Below are 20,469 nucleotides of genomic sequence, written 5' to 3' on the forward strand. Positions count from 1 at the left end.
CACTTTGGCTATGGGAGGGGGTTGGTAGGAGGGAAGGGAAAGAACATGAATCATATAACCATGGAAAAATTTTCTTAATCAATTAAATAAAAAATAAGAATACAAAAAGAAATATTCATAGCCACACTTTTTGTGGTGGCAAAAAAATTGGAAAACAAGGGGGTCTCCATTGATTACAGAATGGCTGAATAAATTGTGGTATATGTTGGTGATGGAATGTTATTGTGCTGAAAGAAATAAAGAAATGGAGGAATTGCATGTGAACTGGAATGACCTCCAGGAATTGATACAGAGCAAAAGGAGCAGAACCAGGAGAACATTGTACACAGAGACTGATGCACTATGGCACAATCAAATGTAATGGACTTTATACCAATAGCAATGCAATGACCCAGGACAATCCAGAGGAACATAGGTGAAAAAACACTATCAACATCCAGAGAAAGAACTGTGGAACCAGAAATGCATTAGAAAAACATATGATCAATGACATAGTGCAATGGGGATGTAATTAGGTTTTTGATAATATGAATAACATGGAAACAGATTTTGAAGAATGATACATGTATAACCCAGTGGAACTGCTTGTTGGCGCTAGGAGAGGGGGTAGGAAAATCTGACTCAGATTTCTTTAGAATAACAATGAAATTGATTTTCTCTCTAGAGTTATTGACTGCACAAGGAATAGCAGAAATATCTATTGACAATATAAGAATAATCAAAAGTGTTATGAAGATGCAGATGGAAATACCAAACAAAAAATATTTTGCATTAAACGGAGCAAATGTTGAAAGAGTCAAGGAAATGGATATGAGGGTGTTTTTTTTTTCCTTCAGACTTATGGTTGTTTTACAATTAATGAAATGCAAGATTATTTTTTTTCCTTTTTCTTTTGATTTTTCTTTTGTAGTTATTCTCTTTGGAAATCTATGTTGGCTTCTTAGAAAAAAAGACAATGTAATAAATATCTACATTAGGCTATAACTATAGGCAGAGATTAAATATTTGATGTTATTCATTTTATTATTCATATTAACTGCAGCATTTAGGGGTATGTGGCTAATAATTTTTCCTAATTTGTTTTCTTTAAGATGCAATTAAAATTAAAGATACTATTGGAATTAGTTTGCAGTTCATTATATGAATTAATTGGGATGAGGGTGATTATCTTCTGATTATCTGGGGCAGTTGAATAATTTAGAGAATGTTGGTCTGTGAGAAATAGATGGATGGATAGTTAAATAACAGATATCCATTTCTCTGTCATCTATCTATCTACCTATCTATCTATGTGAATGCATGTATTGCAAATTTAAATTTTTTCTGTACTATTTCCATGTGAATAAATGAAAGGTGACTAGCTCAAAATGCTTAAGAGGTTTGAACATGTTCACAATTCTACTGGATAAAATACCTGTAAGCATTTATTCCCAAGTTTATGTTTACGGTCTTCACAAAAGTGGGGAGTAAAAATATTACTCAGTGTACATTCCACATTAGGTATATTAGTTATTTACCATATTTATCTATATGTATACATATAAATTAATACAATGTTTATTATAAAAGATTCATAAACATGTGTTAACAAAAATTTATACAAGCAGTAATTATGATTTGTAGCTATTATTATATTCTGTGGGAGGTGGAGGTTTAAAACATAAAAAATGAAGCAGTTTTTGGGACTGCTAAATGGTCATTTCACCTTTCTTTTTTTAACATAGCATTTTAAAAAGCTTCTGTCTCACAGGATGATGCCTTGGTAGTATCTTCCCTTCCCTGTCAGAAGTCTGAGTGAGGGCAGGTAGATCTGTAATGTTCTTTGTGTATTGAGCTTTAAAACATTTTGTGCTGAGGCTATCTTCCTTAGTTTCCACTGCTTGGATTTCCAGCTAAACTCTGTGTTTTGCCCTAAAGTTCTCTTTCCAGCCCCTGCTGCCTCAGTTGTTGCCAGCCCTGTTTCTGCCCAAGGTCCACTCTCTGCTACAGAAGATCCATATTCTTCAGCCATGAATTTCACTGCCAACGCCTAGCACTGCCCTCAGGAGTAAGTCTATGGTGGTTTCAGCCAGCCCCAGAGAATTTAGAGATTTTCTGAGCCCTCACTCTTAACTTTGGCATGGTAGGTGGTGTGGCAGAGGGTTGATCAGCTTGTACTTTGATTCATGCAGATTTGCCCCCTAATAGTATGGGAATCTCCACTCACTGCCTACATTTAATGCTGCTTCCAGTGGGAGAACCCCTTTAATTGTCTGGTACTCACCTACCCAAATTTTCTGTCTCCTTTTTGTGTAATGTGTACCCTGCATTTAGATGTAAGTTCCTTGTGATCAAGGACTATATTTGATTTATTTGAATTTATTTATTTGTTATGTTAAAAACAGTTAATTGCCTCCCTTTCTCTCCTCTCCCCTTTAGAGAAAGCATCATGTGACAAAAGGACATATTTTTATGTAAAACTATATCTTATTTGTATTCATCATTTTTTTAACAATATTTATTTGGTCATTTCTAAACATTATTCATTGGAGACAAAGATGATTTTTCTTTTCCTTCCCCCCCCCCCCCATAGCTGATGCGCAATTCCACTGGGTATCACATGTGTTCTTGATTCAAACCCATTTCCATGTTGTTGGTATTTGCATTAGAGTGTTCATTTAGAGTCTCTCCTCAGACATGTCCCCTCAAACACTGTATGTCAAGCAGTTGCTTTTCCTTGGTGTTTTTATTCCCACAGTTTGTCCTCTGCTTGTGGATAGTGTTTTTTCTCCTAGATCCCTGCAGATTGTTCAGGGACATTGCATTGACACTAATGGAGAAGTCCATTACGTTCGATTGTACCACAGTGTATCAGTCTCTGTGTACAATGTTTTCCTGGTTCTGCTCCTTTCGCTCTGCATCACTTCCTCTAGTCTCTGTGGAATTCCTCCACTTTACTATTCCTTTTAGCACAATAATATTCCATCACCAACATATACCGCAATTTGTTCAGCCATTCCCCAATTGAAGGGCATTTTCCAATTTTTGGCCACCACAAAGAGGGCAGCTATGAATATCCTTGTACAAGTCTTTTTCCTTATTATCTCCTTGGGATACAAAACCAGCAGTGCTATGGCTGGATCAAAGGGCAGACAGTCTTTTATCACCCTTTGGGCATAGTTCCAAATTGCCCTCCAGAATGGTTGGATCAATTCACAGCTCCACCAGCAATGAATTAATGTCCCTACTTTGCCACATCCCCTCCAGCATTCATTACTTTCCTTTGCTGTTATGTTAGCCAATCTGCTAGGTGTGAGGTGATACCTCAGAGTTGTTTTGATTTGCATCTCTCTGATTATAAGAGATTTAGAACACTTTTTCATGTGCTTATTAATAGTTTTGATTTCTTTGGCTGAGAACTGCCTGTTCATGTCCCTTGCCCATTTATCAATTGGAGAATGGCTTGATTTTTTGTACAATTGATTTAGCTCATCATAAATTTGAGTAATTAAACCTTTGTCAGAGGTTTTTATGAAGATTATTTCCCAATTTTTTGCTTCCCTTCTGATTTTAGTTACACTGGTTTTGTTTGTACAGAAACATTTTAATTTGATGTAGTCAAAATTATTTTACATTTTGTGACTCTTTCAAAGTCTTGCTTGGTTTTAAAGTCTTTCCCTTTCATCATTTCTTTCTTTGGAGGAAGACACACAAGTTATTCTTGAAATAATATTTGTGTTGCTGTATATATAATGTTATTTTGCTTCTATGTATTTCATTCTTCATAATATCATGCAAGTCTTTCCAGGATTTTTTCCAAGATTAACCTGTGCTTAGTATCTGGAATATAGTATATACTTAGTAAATGTTTATATGTTTGTATTGGATTGGCTCCTTTTTAGGCAGTCTATTAGTGGCTATTCCACCACAAAACCACCACCACCCCAATTTCCAGAGATTTCCCCTATAGATGCCATCAAATTTAATATGGACAATTGACTGACAGTTCTAGAATATAGCTAAGAACTCACAAACTCAAGTAACTGACCAGCCTTAACCTTTCAGTAGCAATGATTAGCGATGTATGCTACCAAAATAGTGGAAGTAATATTTCAGAGAGATAGAAATAGATCTTTCTCTGTGTGTCTCTCTTTTTCTATCTGTCTCTATCTCTTTCTCTCTGTGTTTCTGTTTCTGTCTCTCTCTGTCTCTGTCTCTCATTCTCTCTCTCTCTCTCTCTCTCTCTCTCTCTCTCTCTCTCTCTCTCTCTCTCTCTCTCTCTCTCTCTCTCCTCTTTCTCTCTCTCTCCCTCTCTCTCTTTCCCCCCTCTCACTTTTTGAAATACTACTCCAACTGGTTGTGGTAGTGCACATCTGTAATAACCGTTACTTAGAGGCTGAGGCCTCAGTTAATCATCTGTGAAATTAATTGGAAAAGAAAATGACAAATCACTTCGATGGCTTTGCCAAGAAAATCCCAAATGGGGTCAGGAAGAGTAAGGCACAACTCAAATGACTTATCAACAACAACATTCCAATGGAAAGCAGATAAAGATAGATAGACAGATAGATAGAAATATAGGATATAGCAGTATGGAGATACTATTGAAACATAGGCTGTCATTCATATAATATGCTGGAAATGCAATTGATTTGTATATTTTAAATATTAATCAATGCTATGATATAACCAACTGACGATTCTATTGTGTAATATATTTTTTCCTGTGCAAGTCTGATGAGTTTCATTCAAAATTTGTGGAGCATGAGTCAACCTCCTGCTAATCGTGTAATGGAGAGGTTCTTAAAAGGGCTTCAGAGGCCTTCAAAAAGTTCATAGCCTCTCTCTTTGCTTCATTTGGTGCATTTTGTGTTTATTATATTCAGTGATACTATAGTATAAGGTGAAGTATCTTTGCACCTTCTTAAATTAAGAAGCCATATATTGCCCCATCATTCTTAATTTTAAAAAAATACATTTGTTTTATCTTCCTTCCTTTCTTCCTTTCTCCCTTATTTTAGGTGAAGAGAGTGAAATTTCATGATCTAAACTTGTGAAGATTGTTAGCAGCATGCTCTAGTTTCCCACTGTGACCGGGAAAATATGGGTTCAAGACTTTGAATTGCCAAAACTGTAAAGATAACTTTAGTGTCTTGAATTAAATAAAAAATAAGTGGTCACCATGAGAAAAATTCCCAAATATGAAATACCCAGGTCAGCTGTTTTTTTATGGAGATTTAAATTAATATAAATTAAGGAATTAAGGAAAGGGAAAGAGACAGAGTAAGAGGAAATAATAGGAAAAGGCTAGGGCCTAGGCCAATGGTCTAGGCCTTTCTCTTTAAGAGAGAAACTAAGTCAGTCTTTAATCACTCACCACAAGATCTTTCCAAGCAAAACTCTAGTGTTCAGAGACCCAGCAGCTTCCTCTGACTCCTGACCTCCAATTCAGCTACCAAAGGTGAACTATCTCCAACTACCTTGAACTGGTTCAGACAGCTCCTTTTAAAGAGAAATATCTCTTGTGTCACCTTCCCTAAATTTTTATGTTTACCAATCACAGTAGACACTTTTCCTAGGACAGCCCATTCTTAGTTTTTAGTTCTCATCTTCTCTGGGTAGATTATATCTTCTGAGTACTTCACACCTCTTTGTTAAGCTTGCCCCTTGCAAGTTGCCTGACATTTTAGTGATTAATTTGACCTTCAAAGGTACTTAGCACCCTTTTGTATTAAATCTAAAAATAGAACTAGCTTAAGGTTTTGGCCTCACTATAAGTATGAGTTAAGTACCTTCATTGTTCACTAAGGAGTTTTACAACTTTATCTTCCCCTAAAGTATGCCTAATTATGGGTGGAGTAATTTCAAAGTTCCCAATACATTCCTGATCAAGTACCTCCATTGTTTAAATGGGGAATAACCTTAACCATAACCTTGAGATAATGGTCCAAGGTAGAGTCTGAGAAATTTTAAGATTCAGACCACCATTCCAGAGCCAATATGCATCAATGCCCTTAGAAATAAAGATCAATCTTTGTGAGTGACCTTCATGACTCTACTCCAGCAAAAGAATTCACCTAATAATTACACTGCATCTGGATATGAACTTCTTATGAACAATGCTATAGAGAAATTGAACTAAGTTTTGAGTCCATTCTTCCAGAGATTAAGTGTAGCATTTTTATATTATAACTACAATATAAATATAGATGTGTGTGCTTTGAAAGACATAGGATTACTACATATCTGAAATAGATATTGTGCTATAAAATCTACCAATTTAAGTAGTTAAATAGACCTGGGTGCTAGTTATTGTCTCCTCCATCAAATGTGAAGAATATTGCTAATGGCAGTAGAGTTATAAACAATCCCTTGAACTCTGAGGGGAGATCTATCAGACCTGGCCCTGAATGAATCAAGATAGAAAATATGCATTACATATGTAAAATAATGATGGGAGAATGTACATGGGTCAACAAACCTCTGTTATATTTATAGGATATTTGACATAGGTTTCATTCTATAGCCTTCTAGACTCAATAGGAAAACAAAGCTTTCAACATATGTTTGTTCCAGTTCCTTTTTCTGTGTTTCATTTGAATAGGACTGACTTCCAAGTTGCTCTTTTTCAAAATTAAAAAGGGGGTGATTAGAAATGAGTGCATCAATTAAACAAGGTTCAATTTTAATGATAGCAACATCTGTCTGATGATGATGAGGTCTGCACTGGCATCTTTTGCTAATGACTGAGGCTATTTTTTAAAATATATAACAAGAAGACATAGTCACAATTCCACCTTGATTCTCTTCTCCCCTCATCTCCTTTGTCTTCCATTTTGCCCCCTCTTTCACCACGCACCAAATACACATACACAAAAATAGACACAATCTTCCTATGAAATTTCAGAATCAGAAAATATAGAGATCAATTCATTTAAACAAGTGAAAGGTAGGATAAGTCTTTAGTCCCTAAAACTGATTTTATTTTAACTTAGCCTTTGTTGGTCCCACATTCATTATTAGCAGCTTCTAAGGGAGTGCAGGATGAAATTATGTAGCTAGCAATAGAAGAAAACATTTCAGTTCCTGCATTAGGAAAGATACTTGTAAATATGGATATAATTAGAGTATGAACAATGCTGTTACTTTGGGATTTTAGAAAGTGCTGCTTCAAGAATCTCCTTCATCAGGTAAAACAACTTGGAGGCCATACGGAGTGCTTTGCTAGTTCCCTTTCTTGTAGTATAATCACAATTTTATACAATAGGTTCATTTGAGCTTCATTTTAAATATGTTTTTTGGGGAGAATAACTACAATTTTTGCCAACAACTTCATTTTATTGACAATTTCATACTTTAGTATGTATATATATATAACACTGTTCTGTGGATTGATTTTTCCCATCAAAAATGAATGAACTATTCAGTTACAAAAACATCTATTAGTTTAAAAAGCACTTTTGTCCAAATGAATATTATCCAAAAAATATTATCCCATTTTACTGAATAAACAAAGACTCAGCAAAGTGATTTGCCCAAGGTCATACAGTTACTAAGGAACAAAGTAAGGATTAGAATCCATGTCTTTCTTGACTCCAGTTTTTGTGCACTTGCACTAAATCATCTTTACCCTCAATATTACATTCTTTTCATCTCCCTTTCTCAGCATTGTTAGGATCCTATCACAGTATTTGTAGAGCACATAACATAATTCCCAACATTATAAATAAATGCTTATTCCCTTCACTTACTCTACCACATTTTAAATAACAAAATATAGTGGGAAATGTGTGATAGTAAGAATATGATACATACATTCTAGTAGTGGGATTTTAGAAAGTATCATAAAGTTAATATCACCATAGCAGATAGCCTCTCCAACCTATTGCAGCATGATATAATGAGAAAAAGTTTTGCATAGTAATAGAAGCTACTTGAGCTCTAATTTTCATTTATTCTAGGTAGTTCCTTTAGGAAGTCAAGACACTGGGAATTTTTGGGATCTAGGTTTCAATAATTCTAAAATGAAGGTATTGGTATAGATCTGAGTTTCTTCACTTTTTTGTACGAAATGTAAGACTTTAGCAGACTCTTAATGCCTATGGTTCTCTTTTCCTTCTCCCTTATGATTTTAACTGAAAAAATAAGTAAACCAAATTGCATTGAAATACAATTACCAAAATCTATCTATCTATCTATCTATCTATCTATCTATCTATCTATCTATCTGTCTGTCTATCTGTCTCTCTGTCTGTCTGTCTTCCTATCTATCTATCCATATGTACATAGACACAAATGCATCTTTCTTTGTCTGTATCTCTACCTCCCTCCCTCTCTATTGCTATTTCTTTCTCTATTCTTTCTAACATTCCTTCCAGTACCTATGATGTCATATGATATGATACAACTATTACTTGCTTACAAAATGAAGGTGATAAAACTGATTAGTATCATGTAGATTTGGTCTAAACAATACAATAACCATATGACATAGCTTCACTTTATCATTTCTCTGTATCTGTGACATAATAAATATAGAATTAGACTTGTAGTCTAAAAGGCCTGAGTTTAATCCTTAATTACATATTTCTTGAGCATGTGACCCTGAAAGGTCATTTAAACTCTCATCCTTAGTTTTTTCATGTGCATGAGGTAGAAGAGACTTGATGAGTTTTTAGATCCCTTCTAGTTCAAGTTCTATATTAGTATTATATATATATATAATCTCTCTCTGGACACCTCACTACCAATTAGACTACAAAATGCTTCTCCCCTCATCTTTGATCAAATCTGTTGTGGAATATAGAACTGTATTCTATATCTATATCTATCTATTATATATATATCTATATATTTGTATGTATGTATGTATGTATATGAAAGAGAGAGGGAGACAGAGACAGACATACACACATAAATATAAATAAACATAAACCCTAGACTAGTGTTAGAGAAGGATCTGTGATTATTAACAGTGAAGAAGATCTGCATAACCTCATACCATCTAGTTTACCAATTCAAATTGACATTCAAAAGCTTAGCAATGAGAAACAAAAAGAAACTGACTTGATTAACACAGAAGAGGGTGACAAAAGCTTAGATCACAAAGCAAAGCCAGAGTTACCAACATCTGACAAGAGTTCACATGGCATCGAACAAAATCCTAAAAGCATAGGGTTTGCATTTAGTGACTCTGATTCAGATTTAGACACTGAATCTGAAGGTATACCAGAAGGTGTGATTATAATGGAGGAAGATGATATAGAACAAATGCCATATCAGTTTTATAAGCTTTATGAAGAGGTAGACGAAGAAGGGGATGTGTGGGATACAAGTGAAAAAAATAGAATACCTAGAACCAGTGCAAACAAACTCATACCAATACAATGATGAGGAGTTACTCTTTGGGCACAGAACTAGCTGTGTATAACATTGGAAAAAATCTATGCAAGCTTAGGGGTTGACAATGAAAATGATTTCATAGACAAGTTGAATTACATGGCGTATGAAGAGATAGACTCTGAATGGGAAAGTGAGTATTGAGAAACATTTTGTGAACTGGAGAAGGAGATACAGATACAAAATTTCATTTCTAGTCTCTAACTTCAAACACATGACAAGTTCCATTCATGCTGGAACAATGAAACCAAGATTAGTTGGAGATCCATAGGGTAACATTCTACGTAGAACCATATGTGAATAAAGACTAGTCTTGGGGTAGCAGAGGAGATAAGTCATTACAGTTAAAAGAAGACGTAGTAATTCAACAAGAAAACTCCTAAACTTCTAGTAAAGTTTCAACTTCATAACTAGGACAGACACAAACATCTAGAATGCTAGAGAAGCATGGATTCACATTGGGTGAATCTGTGATAACAAGAATTTAACAGCAAGTTGTAGATGAGAACTGGAAGAGGTTATCCATATCTCTCAACCTTCATGCTAAAACAGTCTATACCGGGGGAAAGAAGGGAGAGAGCAAATACCATGAAGATATTATTTCAGAGTTTAAGATATCTCACATGTGATCATGTCATTGGCTACAATACCTATACAGATGACTTATGAAAAAAAAAAAGGAGTCCTAGTCATGAAAAGCAACATGAATAGACCAAAAAGAAAGCAATAAGCAGCTTGGTGAATGTAAGCCTACTGAGAACAAAGGAAAGCACTGGAGAATACTGCCACTAGAATTCAGTACAGAGAGCCCTGCACAAATTGAATCGATTACAGAATAGAAAAGCACCTAAAACCAAAATCTATAGTACATTTCCTGAAGATATACAGCCATTAACACATAATACAATAAGGAAAACCTTGCATTTGAAAGAGTAGCAGCCACAATTATATGCATGACATAGTAAAAAATAAAAAAAGAACTATCTCTAAGTGATACATACTATAACCAGTCAAACACTACATACAGTAACTATACAATAAACCTCCTTGATGAAGAAAAAAGAAAACTTGAAATCTAAAGTCTTGAAAAATATTCTCTTAGGCATAGTGCATACACCCATGCAAGAAGAAAACACAAGTTAATCTTATCTACGAGCATGAAGAGGTACACAAATGCAAATGCTTATCCCATTCATGAAGAAAGATCGATAAATTCTGCATGCACAAAAATTTCATCACACTTCCATGCAAAAGTAACTTTTCACTAATCCTGGCACACATATGCAAAAAAACCCAAAAAACCTGACTTGCACACATTTTCAGGGTTTGTTCATATGTTCCTGGGTTCCTGATTGTTGCAACAGATCCCCATTTGAAGAACAAGAGTCTTCAATCAAGTCTGGATGATGGCAAATAGCATGCAGACCAGATGAAAGACCATAGTGGAAAGGAGAAAACAATTCTTCAAGCATAGTGAATGAACATGGAAGTACTTTGGAACTGTGAAATTTGGAACTTTTGGCCCTGAAGGTTATGTAAGGAAGCATTGTACATGTGAACATCACATATACATTTGCATGCACATTCTACATAACAAAATAAAATATTCATGGATTGGGTAAGTATACAACATGCATAACAACAAATGAACACATTGAAGAGAAATTTCTGTGGAAAATTCAAACAGACTATTCTGCATGAGTTTGCACAGAAATCCTCAAGGATATACATATGTAAAATTATATTAAGTTACTACTTGACTAAGGAGCTAACTTTTAGAGTAAGTTCATTAACAATAAAACTACTAACCGTAGAGATAGACTAGTGAATTGGTCTAAGGCTTAGGAAATTGAAACCTAGAAGTTCTATAGTAGAGAAGTTAGATTGTATTATGATTGTAGGTTAGCATTTGTTAGTGTTAAGATATTTTACTTAGTAAATTTATAGACATTAGGAATTAGAATATATGCATCTTCAAAATGTTTTTGAAATTGTTGTAATGATTAGGAAAATGTTACTTGTTTTGTTATGACAACTATACCCGTAATTCACTTACCTAAACCACTTTCCTATGACCCATTCTTAGCTTAGTATTTAGATAGATAGAACAGCTAAGATGAGTTTAGGATTTGTTATTTTGGGGGGGTAAGAGTATATTTCAGATAGCAAAGAGTTAAGATAGATTGTTATCAATGAGGTAAGTATCATAAAAATAAAATGAATGTTGCATTTTTAAGGCTAATAAAATTGGGGTTTTGATACAGATATGAGAGAGAGAGATTTTGTAGGACTTACGGACAAAGATGCATCTAGCTCTAGATGTCTGTCAAGCCAGGATTCTAACAGAATGTCCCTGGGTTGTTGGCAGTTGGAGCTGAGTTGGGGTTTGGCTGGCCACACTCAGGGGAGGAGAAACTTGACTTTTGGACTTTGTTTCTCTGGCTCTGGGCAGTTGGAGCTGAGGGAGGGTCTTTTTGTATCTTGGTGTCTGGGACTGGAAGTCATACTTTTCCCTGAAGGCTTTTGGCTGGCCATACTAAGAAGAGAAACTGGGCTTTTGAACTTAGTCTCTGGCTTTCTGGCTCTGAACAGTTGTAGTTGAGCAGGAGTCTTTTTTGTCTCTGGGTCTCTGACTGGGGGACACACATTTGCTCTCTGGAGTTTGAAGTTGGCTGAGAGACATTTGTGAAGCTGAGTTGGCTTTTGGAATCTGGTGGGGCTGATTTGGTTAATTGAAGTTCTCTGACTTTGGACAGTTGAAATTGACAAGAAGGAGAAATCTAACTGAAGAAGAAAGAAGATCTTGAAAAGCCATTGCCCTCCATCTCCCTGTCTCAGAGTCACAGTTTGTGACTGGAGTACTCCCTCAAACCTTTTTAAAATCATTCATTTAGATTAGGGACTTTCTTATCCCCCTTACCTCAGTTTCCCATCCTGTTATCCCAATAAACCTCTTATCTGAGAAAGAAACTTGGAATATTTTATAATTCACTCAGGGGGGAGGGAAAATTGGGAGGAGAAGGGTGACACGAGGAAGAGGGTTGGAGGAGGAAGTGAGAGAGGAAGGAGATTAGGAAATAGATCAGCCATAGTAGGGATCAATAGGCAAATTCCCCAGAGCAGTGTCCCCTGTGTATCAGTATCCCTGTGTGTGTGTGTGTGTGTGTGTGTGTGTGTGTGTGTGTGTGTGTGGTGGCATCCCCAGCAGCATTTCTCTGTCCTCCATTACCAATAAGCAGTTCTCTCTCTAGTCAAAGCCATTGTGAAGGAACAGGTTCCCCTCAGTTTACTGTCTCTAACTCAAGAAGTAAAAGTTTCCCCTCAGGTTACATATTTTATTTCAGTATGTATATGAAAGAGAGAGGGAGACAGAGACAGACATACACATACAGAGAGAAATAGGGTGGGAGAATCTCTAGCAGTGACTCAATCCATATCTTTGTCATCATCTAATTCTGGACAGCCATAAAAAAGGAAAAGGCCAGGTAAAGAGGAAAACAAGTCACTCTTCCACCACTGATGCACCACTGATGCTGATCTTCTCCGGCCAATCACAATTTCAGTTCCCCACAGTTAGCACTGACTGCCAGCAGTGTTAAGAAGAAAGAGAAGGAAGGAGTAAAGTGGGAGAGAAATGGCAAAGAAAAGTAAGAGGAGATAGAAAAGGTTAAGAAACATGGATGAGTTCAGAAAAACATGGAAAGACATATGAATTGATGCAAAGTATAGATTAAGGAGAACATCAAATATAGTTATAGAAATATTGTTCAATGCTCATGAATAAAGGATTAAACTATTATCAGCAATGCAAGGTTTGCAAAGATTAAAATTAACTCTCCCCTGCCTGATTGTGAAGATTAAAACTGTAGCCCCTACCTATTTTTAGATTTTAATCACCAAAAGTGTAAACACCCTACTTAAAAGTTGAATACTGTAAACCTCAAATTTCCTTAGACTTATAAATGTTGGAAATTTCACCATTGGGATATTTCATACTTGGAAAATTTCTTACTGATAGTCTATTGGAATGGGAACTCCATTGGCATGGGAGGTTCCTTCTCTTCCCTTCTTAAGATTACTTTAGGACAGAAAACCTTTTGCTGAACAATGGAAAGGACTTTGACCTATGCTTAAGCATAGAACAGGAATTTCTTTGAGTCTTGATTGATTTTAGAATTGATACAATGGAGATACTTGGAATAAATCTCCACCCTATTCAGTCCTAATAGGATTGAGTAAGGGCTGCAGCCTAGATCAAAATTTAATTATTCCAATCTCTACCATACTCAAGTTAACAGGATTTAGAAAGGGCTGTAACAAAAGAGTAAAGATTTAATCATTTGAAAAATATGACCTTCAACAGACATGTGCAAAAGCCAGAAACCTCTGGGCGGTCCTGGGTTAAGCGAGAGCCTCCATTGACAGGGAAATTGATGAAGAGTGATTGGTAGATGTGAGGACTGAGGGGAGGCAACTTGGATGGTGTCCTTAAAGATAGGAGGGTCTGGAGACAGGGGGAGGATTGAGTTTTTGGTCGGTGTGGTTCCTGGGCTCTGAGGAAGCTTGCTCTGAAGGAAGCTGAAGGTGGGGGCCTCTGAGACTGTTTCTCCATTTTGGACACGTGAGTAATAGGGACTGATCTCTTTTCTTTGCCCCAGCTATCTAAGGGCTTGGGCCTTTTGGCCCAGCCTAAACAGAAGGGGTATTTAAGCCCTATTCCCTTCTCTCCCCTTTCTCTCTCTCTCTATATCTCTAATTCCTTTCTTACTCCTATTGTAATTAAACTCCAAAAAAAGCTGACGGCTGACTTGAGTTTTTCATTTAGGAATTACATAGCTGATTCCTTGGCGACCTTAAATTAATATATATCAGTCTTTTAAAGTGATTCCCTTGTAACAATACGGAGAAGTGCCCATTTTTAAATCTAATCACCAAAAGCGTAAATATCCCACTCAATTATTAAGTGGGAGGTCTGTGACCACGTGTGCAATAGTGGGTGATGAATCAGAATTAAACTAACTGCCCCTGGGCAGTCTTAAAGCAAAGCTTCATATAAAATTTAGGGAAGTCTCAGGAAATAATGCAAAAGAAGCATTTTTAAAAGTAGCTGTCACTCCCTGTGAGAGAGAATTCTTCATTCTTTGGAGTGGAGGCTGGACCCTAGACCATGTTCCTGGTGAGGCTGTTCTAAAATCTCTTCCTTTCAACTGACATGTGGTGAATGAAAAGCTAACTCTTAACTACTGGATTTTCTGGAAAAACTCTAATGTCAGGATAGACTTAGCTATTGAGAGAGTCTTAGATATCTTACTTTATCCTCTTTCTGATTTTCTTACTTCTCTCTTCCTACATTTTGTAAATAAATTATAAATAAATCTCTTTGGAATAAATTAAATTCCTGGAGACTACACTTTTAAATAATCCAGTCCAATCCTTTTAAAATTAACCCCTTTTCCTTTTTACAGGTTCCACGATACCCCCAAAAGAAACAATGAAAAATGCTATCCACAATTAAAGAAAAAATATTTAACAGTCTGATTGCAGATCAAAGCATGCCATTTGTCATTTTACTTCATGATTTTTTGTATTGTATGTGTGAAATACATGTCTTCTTTAACAGCATGAGGAATTTGGAAATATTGTATTGCATGATAGCACTGGTATATGTGACTACTGCCTTTGGGAGGGAGAAGGATAGAGAGGGAGGGAGAGAATGTGAATTATGAAATTATAATTGTCAAAAATGGCTTCTTTGTATAATTGAAAAAAATTAAAAACACTTTTGAGAATTGAAAAAAAATAGGAGGGTTAAAAACCATAGCACTTATCACATGGAACTCCATCTATTACATTGCCAAAAAACCCTATACAACCATTCCCACTTTTGTTTCTGCAACAGAAACAGCCATGAGCAAAGACACATAAAAAAAATTGAGTAAAGTCCTTTAGCCTCAACCCCTTGACTAATGGAACAGGCCAATGGCTTTGTGAATGGCATAAGCTTAATAGATTATACTGGAGAAATTTACCCACAATTCTAGATAAAGACCTCTGAGTATGAAAAAAAAATTATATTGGGGCCAGTTGGGTAAACTTAGTGTTATAGAGAGCCAGGCTTAGAGATGGGAGGTACTAGGTACAAATGAGTACATTAATCTTTGGGATTTTCTAACATGAATGTTTGAGACAAGTATAAAATAAATTCCCCCAATACAATCTGACCATGGGGCATCAGTTAATCCATAGGACAACAATAATAAATAATAATAATAATAACAATAAACCTTTTTTACTAGAGCCAGAAATTTTTAAATAATCTTCCTAATCTAGTTACACTGAGTAGGATGGGGAATGTGGGTTTCCAAGACCTGATTCTATTATTTCAGGTATCTCTATTGTTATTGATCAGGAAATAGCTAAATCATTTCTTCTAAAGAATGGTCTCATTAGGGTGGAGTAGTTTTGAAATTCACACCTACTTCCTTTGCAATAAGGATTATCATATTCTAAGACTCCCCGTCTTTTAATAGAGAACCTGCTAATCCTGTGTAATCCTGACTATGAACCCATGAAATTTGAATTGTTTCTTACTGGCTACTTGCAGTGTTTTCTTCTTGGCCTGGGAACCCTTGAATTTGACTTTAATATTACTGGGAGTTGTCATTTGGGGATTTCTTTTAGGAGGTGATTGGTGGACTCATTCAATTTTTATTCTATCTTCTTGTTCAAGAATATAAGGTTACTTTTCTTTGATAATTTCTTGTAATACAATGTCTAGGCTTTTAATTTTTTTTTAGTCAAGACTTTTAGGCAGTCAAATAATTCTTAAATTGTCTCTCCTGGATCTGTTTTCCAGGTCAGTTGTTTTTTAATAGATATTTCATATTTTAATTCTATTTTTTCATTCTTGTGCTTTTGTTTCATTGTATTTTAATGTCTCTTAAAGTCATTAGCTTCCTCTTGCCAAATTTTAATTTTTAAGAAAGTATTTTTTCAGTCATCTTTTGAATTCCCTTTTCCAGTTGGTCAATTCTACTTCTTAGAGAAACTCTTTTCTTCACTTGGTTTTTGAATCTATATTTCCATTTGGCCAAATGTGCTTTTTTAGTTGTTATTTTCTTCTTTATCACTTTCATTTCTACTCCCCATTTTTTGTCTCTAGTATTTGATTTTTTAAGTCCTTCTTGAGCTCTCTAAGAAACTGAAAACAATTTCCATTTTTCTTTGAAGTATTGCATATAGCTGATTTTATCCCTTTGTGCCTTGCTCTTATTTGTCTCCACAATAATTTTATGGTTTTTTTTTAATGTCTTGTCATCTTCCTAGAATTTTTTTATTATTTTTATTTTTAAAATGAGGTCTGTTCCCAATATGGAAGGGGCACTCTGAAACTTCAGTTTTCCCATGGTGCTCGCATCAGCTCTAGTTCTGGATTTCCTGCTGGTTTCAGCTTTTCCAAAGTGGTATAATGGCATATGGGTTGAATAACTTGATGATTCAATCTTCCCTTGAACCTGCTGATGGCTTGCAAGACCCAGAGCACTGTGAAATAGCATGTCATGGCTATAGCCTAGGCTTGAGTAGGGGATCCAGGCTTCACTCTGAGCTAACACTGTGAGGAGCACTGTGAATCACCTTCTAATGGGGTTCATTTCTTCTTTGCAGTCGTGAGAAGTGGCCTCAGTCTTTCCTTAGGACTTTCACCAGCTAGTCATAGTATGGACTGTCTTGTGTTGGGGTTTGAGGCCTCACTGTGGACTTATCAGGCCTGCCTTTGAACCTCTAATAGCCAGGCATATCACAGACTGCCTTGTGCTAAGATTTGGGGCCTCATTCCAAGCTTTCACTTGGGTTTGCCACTTTAATGAATGTGTATGAGGATATTCTTCTCTTGGCTTAGACAGGATGTCAGAGTCCTTATTTTTGCTTGTGTCAAGGTTCAGAAACTCAAGAAATAGGGTTTAGAGGTGGGATTTAATTTTAGCTTGCATTGATGCTCCTTGGTGGGGCCTTGCTAAGGGGTAGGATCCCTTCTCACCCCAGTGACCCTTTCTATCTTTTAAGTTGTTATCTGAATAAAAAAAATTCTTCACTCTGTTCCTATGTTGTTGTTGTTTTCTCTGTAACTCCATCATTTCTTTTGAAACTTTATTTTAACTTTGATTGGAAAGAATTCTCAGAGAAGTTTGAACTTTTCTTGCCATTATTCAGCCATCTTGGCTCTGCTTTCCTCATAGACTTAAAAAAAAAAAAAGCAAACTCCGAAAGGAGCCTAATTAAAAGAAATTCATCTCTGTAACTAGAACAGAGGAAGTTCTTAATGAAGAATCAAGATTATGAGAGAGATGTGAGTGCATGTACACCTGTGCATGTGTGTATGTATGTGGGTATTTGTGTAATTTCCTTTTGCCTCTGTCATATTCCAGGGATATGAAAGGAGAGATGTATTGCAATAGAGAAACTTCCTCATGGCAGATGCTAGGCACAGAAATGACTGTGCCCACAGAGCCCTTCTAAGGAATCCAGGTCATCTATGGGGAGGAGCAGGCCCAGGGAGTCCAAATGATTAAAGTACTCCTTAAAGAAACCATGACTAGGGAATCAATGTGTGGGTATCATGAGAAAAGAAAGGATATTGGTCCCTACAGTATTATTTCTTTATATTTCCTTAGCTATATGTATTTCTTATGTGATGTTCTCTACTAGTATATACTCTGTATTTCACACTTTCTATTGCTATTCTACATATTTATGGGAGACTGTCCCAATGTTATAGAGGAACTCAGTTGCTACTATTTTTGCAACAACTTTTTATCAAATGCCTTAGCTTTGAATCAATTGTGTGTAGTGACTGATAGTGGGAAGAACATGGGTGGGGGCTACTGAACTGTAGTTTTGAAGTGTCTCCCTAAAAGATATGTCATTTTAACTGGACAGTAGCAGCCACCCTCTTGGGGTCCTTTCCTAAAATACCAATATTGAGCAGTAGAAATAGTCACAGGAGGTCCCAACATAATATTAAAGTGTCAGACCTTGGGAAAGGGGACTACCTCAGTGATTATTGTATTCTGAAAATATATAAGGATATATATCCTAAAAGTAAATTTTAGTAACCTAAGTACTACAGGATCTAAATTGAATATTTCCAGAGTCACAATCACAGCACAATGTTAGGCTATTCAGAGATTCTGCTGTTACTGGAGCCTGTTTCTCAAGGAGCCTCAGTTCTTGTTCTCTGCTATTGCCAATATCCTTTCTGGTTGTTCTTTTTGGCTTTTATTAGCCATTAGGGCGAGCTACTACTCTCTGGGGCAGTAGGCTAGGGAATTATAGCCCTATCTTGCAATAATATTCATAGTTTAATAATTAGCTACCAAGCCCAGGATTTTCCTTTGCACACAAAAATAAACATGTTAGAGCTCCAAAATTGTCTCACCAAAGGCATGGAAATATAGACTATTTTGATATAGGTCCATTGAAACCTCCATAAAAATAATATCTTTCCTTCTTGATATGAGTATCATATATCCTTTAAGACTAGTTTCTTCTTGATCTAGGAAATATGAAAGTACCCTTACTCTAGCCATTACTTACATTGTGAAAATCAAGGTTTCATTCCTTGGTAGCAGCAAAAGCTGCATGTACTTGAGTCTTGCCCACAGTTCTTCTGACTCATTTTTTGGGAGAAGTTAAAAATCAGATTTCAGATTTTCCTTAGCTAGATTATATAAATTTTTGTAAATTTACCTGGGCACCCAAGCTACAAGTTTGAATGTCCTCCTACTCAACTGCCTTGTATTTGAATTCTTTGTAAATATTTGTAGTTATTCTATTTTTATTTATTTTTGTATTTGTACATATATCCTTGTTTCCCCATTAAAATTTTAAATCCTTGAAGGTAGAAATTGTTTAATCTCAGATAGGCAAACTAGAAAAAATAAGAAGGAAAATAATAACTCATTAATTGTAAGTCTTATAAATGGAGTTAATTTAAGTAATTCTACAAAAGTAAGTAAAAGTAGAAAAGAAACATTTATTTGCCAGATTTATTTGACTAAAAATAATGTATTTACTGTTAGTTATTGAATACACTAAGCTTTTTCCCTGAGGATCACAATAATGCCCTAATAAATGTTTTTACACTTCCACTAATATAATCACATCAGAAAAAAATATTTTTTTCTTTAAAATTTTCCATTTAAAAATACAAAAATTTCTGTCTTCAATATAAAATGCCCTTTTTAGAACCATATTATTTAATGTCATTGTTACTTTAGGTTTTCTTATGAGCCATGAGAAAATAACTGTATTTGTCTACTCTCTGAGGAATTTGACTAAAGGAAAATAAAAGCTGACATTTTCTTCAGTGTCAATCTTTGAAAATAAAACAACTGAAAAATACTGTTTTAGGGAATATTATTTCTTCTGGTTTATATTAAATATCTTCATCAAAAGGAAATTACTATGTTAATAAATTACCTATACAAAAATGAACTTGGCACAAGTTTTGTTTGGACAAAGATCCATATCATAGAAATTAGAGATGTGAGATGAATTTGAGATTTTGTTTACAAAAAATCCAAAGGAAAGCATTTTATATCAGAGTATTTGTAGTAGAAAGAGACTTTAGAAATGATATCTTGTCCAGCCCCATTATTTTCTAAGTGAAGAAACATGGGATTTCTAGGGGAAGAACCAAGACGGTGGAGAAGCAGCAGGAAAATCACAAATGAAAGAACCAACAAGAAGATGGTGTGAAGCAAGTTTCTTGCAGAGAACAACTTGAAAGCTAGGCAGAGAGGGTCTGGCTCACTGAGGTGAGAGGGGAGCACACTAAGGAATACCAAGACAAGCCAACAGAAAGCTTCTCTACTCTGCATGTACTGTTCCAAGTTCTCAACCTGGACCCATTCTAGCATTCTAGCACAGGGTCTCAGACCCTGCCTAAGGCAATAGCAGTGCAACCCCATGTGAATCTGAGGGAGATCAAAATTGAAAGTTGCCCTGAGAAATTCAGCCAGGAAAAATGCCAAGGCCCCACAGACAGATAAGCTCCCGGCTTGTGCTGGGGCTGTCCAAGGTCCCTGATAA

Source organism: Monodelphis domestica, chromosome 3 (genome assembly GCF_027887165.1).
Source record: "Monodelphis domestica isolate mMonDom1 chromosome 3, mMonDom1.pri, whole genome shotgun sequence".
NCBI lineage: Eukaryota > Metazoa > Chordata > Mammalia > Didelphimorphia > Didelphidae > Monodelphis > Monodelphis domestica.